Below are 8610 nucleotides of genomic sequence, written 5' to 3'. Positions count from 1 at the left end.
CTCGCCGATTCCCGTGGGGTGGGCAGAGTCAGGGAGAGGGGCGTGGCCACAGCCGGATGCGAAGTCCCTGTTGCCACTTTCGCGGTGCTCCTGGTGAGGGCCGGGGTTGCTGCGCCGCAGGGATTCAGTACCGGCTCCCGGCAGTGGAGAGACGCGTTTGCCACCTGCAGGCGAGGGAGCGGGGTGCGCTGAGGCTGCACTACCCTGAACTTCGTAACAGTCTAGAGCACAGCGGGGTGAGTTTCGAGGTCGGCATTAAAGCAAACAGGGGACTGGGGGCCCCGGGCGGTGGCAGCTCGGCCGGCCCCCTGCTTGGAGCGCCCCAGAGGTGCTGTACTGGAACGTGCCTTTGGCTGAAGAAAGAGTGCCCCCGGCCAGCGCGGGAGGGGGCTTCGGCGCTGCCGAAAGCAAAAGATGGAACAGTTACACAAGCAGGCACTGCCAACACCTTTGTCTAGGTCTTTAGAACTCCATTGGTTGTTTGCGTTAGAAGATAATGAATGGGATTCTTATTATTTTCTTTTTTAGAGACAGGGCCTTGCTCTGTCGCCCAGGCTGGAGTGCCGTGGAGCGATCACCGCTCACTGCAGCCTTGACTTCCCGGGCTCAAGAGAGCCTCCCACCTCAGCCTCCAGAGTAGCTGGGATTACAGGTGCACACAACCACACCCGGCTAATTTTGTTTTTCCTTTCTTTTCTTTTTCCTTTAGTAGAGATGGGGTTTCACTGTGTTGCCCAGGCTGGTCTCCTACTCCTGGGCTCAAATGATAGTCCTCTTTGGCCTCCCAAAGTGCTGTGATTACAAGCCTGAGCCACCATGCTCAGTCGAGGGGGATTATTATCTGTGATCCAATGAAGCTGGACTAGAGATATGAAGCCTTAGAAAATGGTGGATTAAAAAAAGAATTCTAGTCTTCTCCGGGGATTATGTTTTGTGTTCCTTGCTCTCTAAAATGTGAAAATAAAGAGTATTTTATATTGTGATCTGTATGATAACAGCACGCTTGTATATTGCTGCCCAGAATTCAATGCTCCAAAATTTATTTATTTGATAAATAAATAAATAAATCTCGCTCTGTCACCCAGGCTAGTGTGTAGTGGCGCAATCTCGGCTCACTGCAACTTCTGCCTCCCGGGTTCAAGCGACTCTCCCGTTTCAGCCTCCCAAATAGCTGGGACTACAGCCACGCCACCATGCCCAGCTAATTTTTTTTATTTTTAATAGAGACGGGGTTTCACCCTGTTGGCTAGATTGGTCTTGAACTCCAGACTTCAAGTGATCCTCCGCCTCGGCCTCCCAAAGTGCTGGGATTACAGGTGTGAACCACCTCACCCAGTCTCCAAAATCTATTTTAAAAAATTATATCTAACAGTGAATTAGTACATTATTCTTTGAAGATAAACTGATCGACATGGTACTATTCAAGGTGCACTTTGGATGCCAGAGGGCACTGGTATTTTTCCCTAGAGAAAAGAAAAAAGCATACATCCTGTCAACTTGGCTTTTGAGGTGGCTTAAGGGATATTGGCAGCCACCTCCATTTATTCCTGTAGAACTGATTAGAGAGGTATATGAGCTGTTAATTCTCATCTTGAATCTGATGTCCTAAGACACCTGAGATTGTAAATTTTACTTTATATTATATCAGATTCACATTGTTTCTTACCCCTTGCTCACTACTGAAAGTAAGCATTCATATCCATTCTTGTTCCCAAAATAATGTAAGGCAGTCATAAAAATATATCAAATATAGCACAATAAAAACATTGACTATAATTGAGAAAAATAAGGTTAAAAAATAAATAGATATAGGATATTATATAGAACCAAGGTAAATTCAATCATAAAATATGTTAAATCCTAAACACTTGCTTGAGGTGGCTTTAAGCCAATGTAGTAGTAAAGGTGGCAGTTATTGGAGTCTCAGCATCTAAAACAGTGTTTCCTAAGCCAGTAATGGAGGAGTTCTTTTTCCACTGAAAAATCTGGCTGGGCACAGTGGCTCATGTCTGTAATCTCAGCACTTTGGGAGGCTAAGGCAGGAGGACTGCTTGAGGTGAGGAGTTTGCAACCAGCTTGGGCAACATAGGGAGACCTTGTTTATATAAACAAATGAACAAACACAAATTAGCCAGGCATGATTGTACCTATAGTTCTAGCTGCCTGGAAGTCTGAAGTGGGAGGATCACTTGAGCCCAAGAACTCAAAGCTGCAGGCTGCAGTGAGCTTTAGTCGCACCATTGCATTCTCACTGGGGCAACTAAGTGAGACCCTATCTTTAAAAACAAATATTTTCTAGATTCCTAGGATTGACATTAAAATATTGCTATAAATGTGCATAAAACTAGATATATGTTCCTTATGCTGACAGCTCTTATACAACTGTAAAATAAAAATTTTATAGACAAAATGACTAGAAAGAAAAGTATAAAACAATACATTACCATTAATATCACTAGAATAAAACAAGTAACATTTAGCTGAAATTAAATTACTTCTTGAAATGTGAAGATGAAGCTCACTGCTTATGTGCATGTTCTTTTTCACAAAGCCAGCCTATTTTACTGGATGATGGTTCATTTAGCCCAGCACTCTTCTCTATTTGGTTAATAATGTATATGTTGACATATCTGTCTTTCATTTAGCCAGTAAAAGAATCTGAATATTTTAATAGTCTGGCCCCAAATACTGTTGCAAACACAAGTGGAAACATGGGCCATGAAATTTCTGTTAGCATTTGGTTTTGAGATACTTATCCAGATAACAGGGGATTCTCATAAATATTATAATGTGGTTGTATTTTCATTTTGATTATCTAAAAAAAAAAATGAGGTAGAATGAATAGAGCTTGATGATTGAGTGTCCATGAAGATTATGAGAGAGGGAAGAGCAAAAGGGACTTCTGAATTTGGAGTTTGGGAGACAGGGTGCTGTTCAACAAGGAAGGAATATGCATAGAGTCACAGATTTGATGGCCAAGATCGTGGGTTAAGTTTAAGGTTTGTTAAATTCGAGATGTCAAGGGACAGCAAGATGATGCCTAGAAGGCAGCTGGCCACATCTGCAGTTCAGAAAGGGTGGGCTGGAGAAAGAAATTTGGGAATCTTTAGCTTGTGTTGATAACAGTTGAAGACAGAGTCTATATTATCTAGGACTTCAAAGTAATGAGAAAAGTCAACCTCAGAGAGAACTCTGAGGGACACATAACTTTAAAGGTCAGGTAGAGGAAAAGGAGCCCCCCACAAAGAAAATGAGGAGAGTCTGGGGAGTAAAAAAGACTCAGCAGAGTCTGATGTCATAGAAGCCAACAGACAGAATAAGTTTTTGAAAAAGAAGGAATACTACAGAGAGATTAAAAAAAAAAAAAAAAAAAAAAGGACAGAGCCTGAAAATAATTTTGGCAAAAGGAGGACCTCTTGAATGCACTTTTGGTAGGATGGTTCTATGAGAATGATTCTGATAGAAGTCATACTACAGGGGATTGAAGCATGAATGGAAAGGGAGACAAGAAAACCTTTTCAAGAAGGTTGATTGTAAAGTGAAGAAAAATACTTTTTTATTTTTGATATGGAGGCTGGCTCTGCCACCCAAGCTGGAGTGCAATGGCATGATCTTGGCTCACTGCAACCTTCACCTTCAGGGTTCAAGTGATTCTCCTACCTCAGTCTCACAAACAGCTGGGATTACAGGTACTGGCCACCATGCCCGGCTAATTTCTGTATTTTTAGTAGAGACGGGGTTTCACCATATTGGCTAGGCTGTTCTTGAACTCCTAACCTCAAGTGATCTGCCCACCTTGGCCTTCCAAAGTGTTGGAATTACAGGCGTGAGCCACCTCTCCTGGCTGGAAAATGCTTTTAAAAGTCTTAGTCAACATACTTTCGATGTATACATATTTTAGAATATCATTTGTATTACTTCCATGTCAGTTGTGTTGGTTATAATGGATTTGATTATATTGTTTTCATGTCTTTTGTGTTGGTTTGTATTGGATGTTTTCTTTTTGTTTCTTTAATGTTTAAATGGCTGTGACAAGTGTCTTTATCTCACTTTTTTTAAACACAGATCAATTCTTTGGGCTAGATTGCTAGAATGGGAATTATTGGATCATGAAGTATAAATATTTTTAAGGTGCTTGTTAAATCCACCAAGTCATTTTCTAGGGGAGAATATACCAATGTATATTTTCACATGCCATGTAAGAGATTGCTAATTTCTTTGCATTCTAGCTGGAACTGAGTTTCATAACTTTTACAAACATCTTTGCATCCTTACTAAAAGGAATTGGTGCTCCTTTGAGAGCTGATTGATTCTAGGCTTGGGGCAGGGAAAGTTCAAGATGAGCCTGCTGGGTCAAAAAGTAAGGAAATGCTCTCAACAAATTAGGTATAGCAGGAATATGCCTCAACACAATAAAGGTCATATATAACAAACCAACACCTAATATCATTCAACAGTAAAAAAGAGAAAGCTTTTCCTCTAAGATCAGGAACAAGACCAAGACACCCACTCTTGCCACTTCTATTTAACGTAGTACTAGAAGTACTAGTCAGAGCAATCAGGCAAGAGAATGAAATAAAAGGCATCTAAACTGAAAAGGAAGAAATTAAATTGTACCTGTTTGTAGATGACATGATCTTATATATAAAAACAAACTCTAAATACTGCACCAAAAAACTGTTAGAACTAATAAACAAATTTAGTAATGTTGTAGGATATAAAGTCAGTATATAAAAATCAACACTATTTCTAAATATTAACAGTGAACTATCTGAAAGAGAAATCAAGAACACAATCCTATTTGCAATAGCTGCAAAACCATATTAAAATACTTAGAAATAAATTTAACTAAGAAGTAAAAGACCTGTACACTGAAACCTATAAAACATTGATGAAAGAAACTGAAGAAGACAGAAATAAAAAGACATCTCATGTTTATGGGTTGAAAGAATATTAAAACATCCAAAGTGATCTGCATATTCAATACAATCCCTATAAAATTTTTCACACAGATAGAAAAAAACTATGGAATGACAAAAGAAGCTGAATAGCTAAAGAAATCTTGAGCAAAAAGAACAAAGCTAAAAGCATTATACTGCTTGATCTCAAAATATACTACAAAGCTATAGTGATCAGAACAGCATGGTACTGGCACAGAAACACAAACCAACTCAACAGAATAAAGAGTCCATCAGTTAACAGAGTTGCAAATTTTTTTTTAAATTAAAAAATAAAAGAAAAAGAATAAAGAGTCCAGAAATAAATCTACCCATTTACAGCCAATTGTTCAATAAGGGGCCAAGAATACACAACAGGGAAAGGATATTCTCTTCAATAAGTAGTAATGGGGAAGTGAGATATCCATATGCAGGAGAATAAAATTAGAGGATTTTCTCATGCCATATACAACAATCAACTGAAACAAATTGAAGACTTATGTGTACAACCTGAAACTGTAAAACTGCAAGAAAAAAACGAGGGGGAGAAGCTCTATGACACTGGTTTGAGTGGTGATTTTTTAGATATGACCCCAAAAGCACAGGCAACAAAAGCCAAATAGACAAATGAGATTACATAAAACCGAAACGTTTCTACAGAGCAAGGGTTACAATCAACAGATTGAAGAGACAACATAGAGTACAGGAGAAAATATTTGCCAGCCATACATCTGATAAAGGGATAATATCCTAAATACATAAGGACCTCAAACAATTCAATAGTAATAAAACAAATAATCTGATTATAAAATGGGCAAAGGATGTGCATAGACATTTCTCAAAAAAGGACAAACAAATGGCCAGCAGCTATATGAAAAAAATGTTCAACATAATTAATCATCAGACAAATGCAAATTAAAACCACAATGAGAGATATCACTTCATACCGATTACAATGGCTATATCAAAAAGACAAAAGATAACAAGGTTGGAGAGAATATGGAGAAAAGAAAACCCTTTCACATTGTTGGTGGGAATGTAAATTAGTACAACCATTATGGAAAACAGTATGGAGGTTGCTAAAAAACTTAAAACTATCATGTGATCCAGCAGTCCCACTACAGGATATATATCCAAAGGAAATAAAATCACTATATATATATATTTTAATTGAAATAAAAAAAATCTTTTTATAGAGATGGGGTGTTGCTATGTTGACCAGGCTGGTCTCGAACTCCTGGCCTCAAGCAATCCTCCCATCTTGGCCTCCCAAAGTGCTAGGATTATAAGCATGAGCCACTGTGCCCAACCAAAATCACAATTTTGAAGAGGTATTTGCACTCCCATCTTTATTGCAGCATTAGTCACAATAGCCAAGATAAGAAATCAACCTAAGTGTCCATCAATGAACAACTGAATAAAGCAAATGTTTATATATATATACACATACTGTGGAATATTATTCAGCCTTAAAAAAGAAGGAAATTCTGTCTTTTGTGACAACATGGATGAACCTGGGGACATTATGTTAAGTGAAATAAGTGAGGCACACAAATATACCACAAGATCATATATGTGGAATCGAAAAATATTGAACTCATAGAAGTAGGGGGTAGAATGGTGGTGGCCAGGGGTAAATGGTGGTGGACAGAGAAAAAGAACAAAAAGATGTGCTCAAAAAGTAATGGAGGCATGTCCAATGGACTCTGGAGTTTGTTGGAAGGGGCTCACACCAGCCAAAGCAGGGACATCTGGATCATAGCAATGAATTGTGGCAGTAATGAATTACAACATGTTAGAAAAAAAAATGAGTCCAAATTCATACTAACCAAGATAAAGAAAGAAAGAAAAAGATGGAAAGCTATTAGTTGCAGTAAAATTGGACTAATACATACAGAGGAATAGAAGTATAATACCATCAAGCAATGATTGATTCAGCAAGAATCCTAAATCTGTGCTTGGATGAAAGTGTTTGAGGAGGCTATTTACACAGACAAATAATCTCTCTACAGATAAAATTCATCTGGAATTAATTTTGAATGTCTAGTATGAAGTGAGAATCGAAAATGATTTTTTTTCCCCCAAAACAGTAACCCAGTTTTCCATCTCTTTTCCACAAAAATTAAACTGTAAGCTAATATAGATATTAGACTGTAAGCTTCTTTTTTTTTTTTTTTTTTTTGAGGCGGAGTTTCGCTCTTGTTACCTAGGTTGGAGTGCAGTGCCGCGATCTCGGCTCACTGCAAATCCGCCTTCTGGGTTCAGGCAATTCTCCTGCCTCAGCCTCCCGACTGTAAGCTTCTTGAGGACATGAACCATGTAATGTTCACATGTATTTTTATTTTTTAGGCTAGTCAAGTGAAGCAGTGGGATATGTTCATAATTTTATCCTTAGTGCAGTGCTTATATAACTAACATTGCAGGTTAAATTAGAGACTCAAAAATATTTGGGGAGTGCACTTTTTAAAAAAATCATACCAGGGCCGGGCGCAGTGGCTCAAGCCTGTAATCCCAGCACTTTGGGAGGCCGAGGCGGGTGGATCACGAGGTCAAGAGATCGAGACCATCCTGGCCAACATGGTGAAACCCCGTCTCTACTAAAAATACAAAAAATTAGCTGGTTATGGTGGCACGTGCCTGTAATCCCAGCTACTCAGGAGGCTGAGGCAGGAGAATTGCCTGAACCCAGGAGGCGGAGGTTGCGGTGAGCCGAGATCGCGCCATTGCACTCCAGCCTGACAGCCTGGGTAACAAGAGCGAAACTCTGTCTCAAAAAAAAAAAAAAAAAAATCATACCTGGAGTTTCTATAAACACTACAGTCTTCGTGGCTGGGCGATTTATTCTTTTCGTATGACCTCTGTACCTATTTTATATTTCATTGTAAGTTTATGAAATATTAACATACGGGGGATAATTACGAGGGCCTTTTTTGATTATCAGAAAAAAAAGTTTTTTTAAATGTTTTTAATGCAAGGCTGAGACTTGAGCATCTTTATGGGCTGAGGAGGAAGAGTCATTGGAAAAGGGGAGGTTGCAGATACGGTACAAGCTCCCAGACAGGAGAGGGTGAATTGGGGGCCAAAAGGATTGAGCTGGGGAAGAAGAGGCCCTTTCCTCAGAGAAATGAGGGAGAAAGGCAGACCAGGGCAGATGTGGACGTAGGTAAATGTTGTGGTGGTTGTGGTGGGGAATTAGGTTGTTAAGGGTCACGCCCAGATAACTTGGGATTTTTCACTTGGGTATAAAATAAGATTCTCTGCTGAGAATGATAGTCAAGGTAATGTGGGGGTCGGGTGGTGGTCTGGCGCAGCAATAATGAGGAATGGGAGAAGCTGACTACAGTCTCCCAGAAAGAATGCTGAAGGGCCTAGCTGACGATGGTGACTGGGATTTGCACTGAAATCAACCTGCAGGTTTCGATGGTACTTGCCTATTCCAGGAAAACTGGGTAGGGATTTGACCAAACTCTTAAGGAAAAGGACCCACATAATTTAATTAAAATAGCACCTCCCTTTAGATTTCGTCTCCTTTCCATCCTCTCTTCCCAAGCCCCACAGCTGCGGTGGGCGGGTTTTAGCATGTTTTCTGCTGTTAACTGCACTGTGCTCTCGGCGCGGCAGAAAGGACGAATAACGCTAGCAAGCTGAGCAAGACAGGGCTTGGTAACTTTAT

At 39.7% G+C, this 8610-nt stretch overlaps 1 protein-coding gene across 12 annotated transcripts in view; it reads left to right on the top strand.

Moving 5' to 3' along the window:
* Positions 1 to 89: 89 nt before the first annotated feature.
* Positions 90 to 8610, top strand: part of PIKFYVE (phosphoinositide kinase, FYVE-type zinc finger containing) — a 98199-nt gene continuing 89678 nt past the window's right edge. For 9 of the 12 annotated variants that reach the window (XM_032278430.1, XM_032278419.1, XM_032278429.1 and 6 more), the window contains exon 1: positions 96 to 236. The gene's annotated coding sequence lies outside the window, so the exon portion shown is untranslated. Of the gene's footprint in view, positions 237 to 8610 lie in introns of all 12 variants that reach the window. The other 3 variants (XM_032278418.1, XM_032278420.1, XM_032278438.1) reach the window with 2 other exon arrangements.

This window comes from Sapajus apella, unplaced genomic scaffold (assembly GCF_009761245.1).
Source record: "Sapajus apella isolate SASKATOON/1434 unplaced genomic scaffold, GSC_monkey_1.0 scaffold10, whole genome shotgun sequence".
Classification (NCBI taxonomy): domain Eukaryota; kingdom Metazoa; phylum Chordata; class Mammalia; order Primates; family Cebidae; genus Sapajus; species Sapajus apella.
This window is presented reverse-complemented; position numbering and strand designations above follow the sequence as displayed.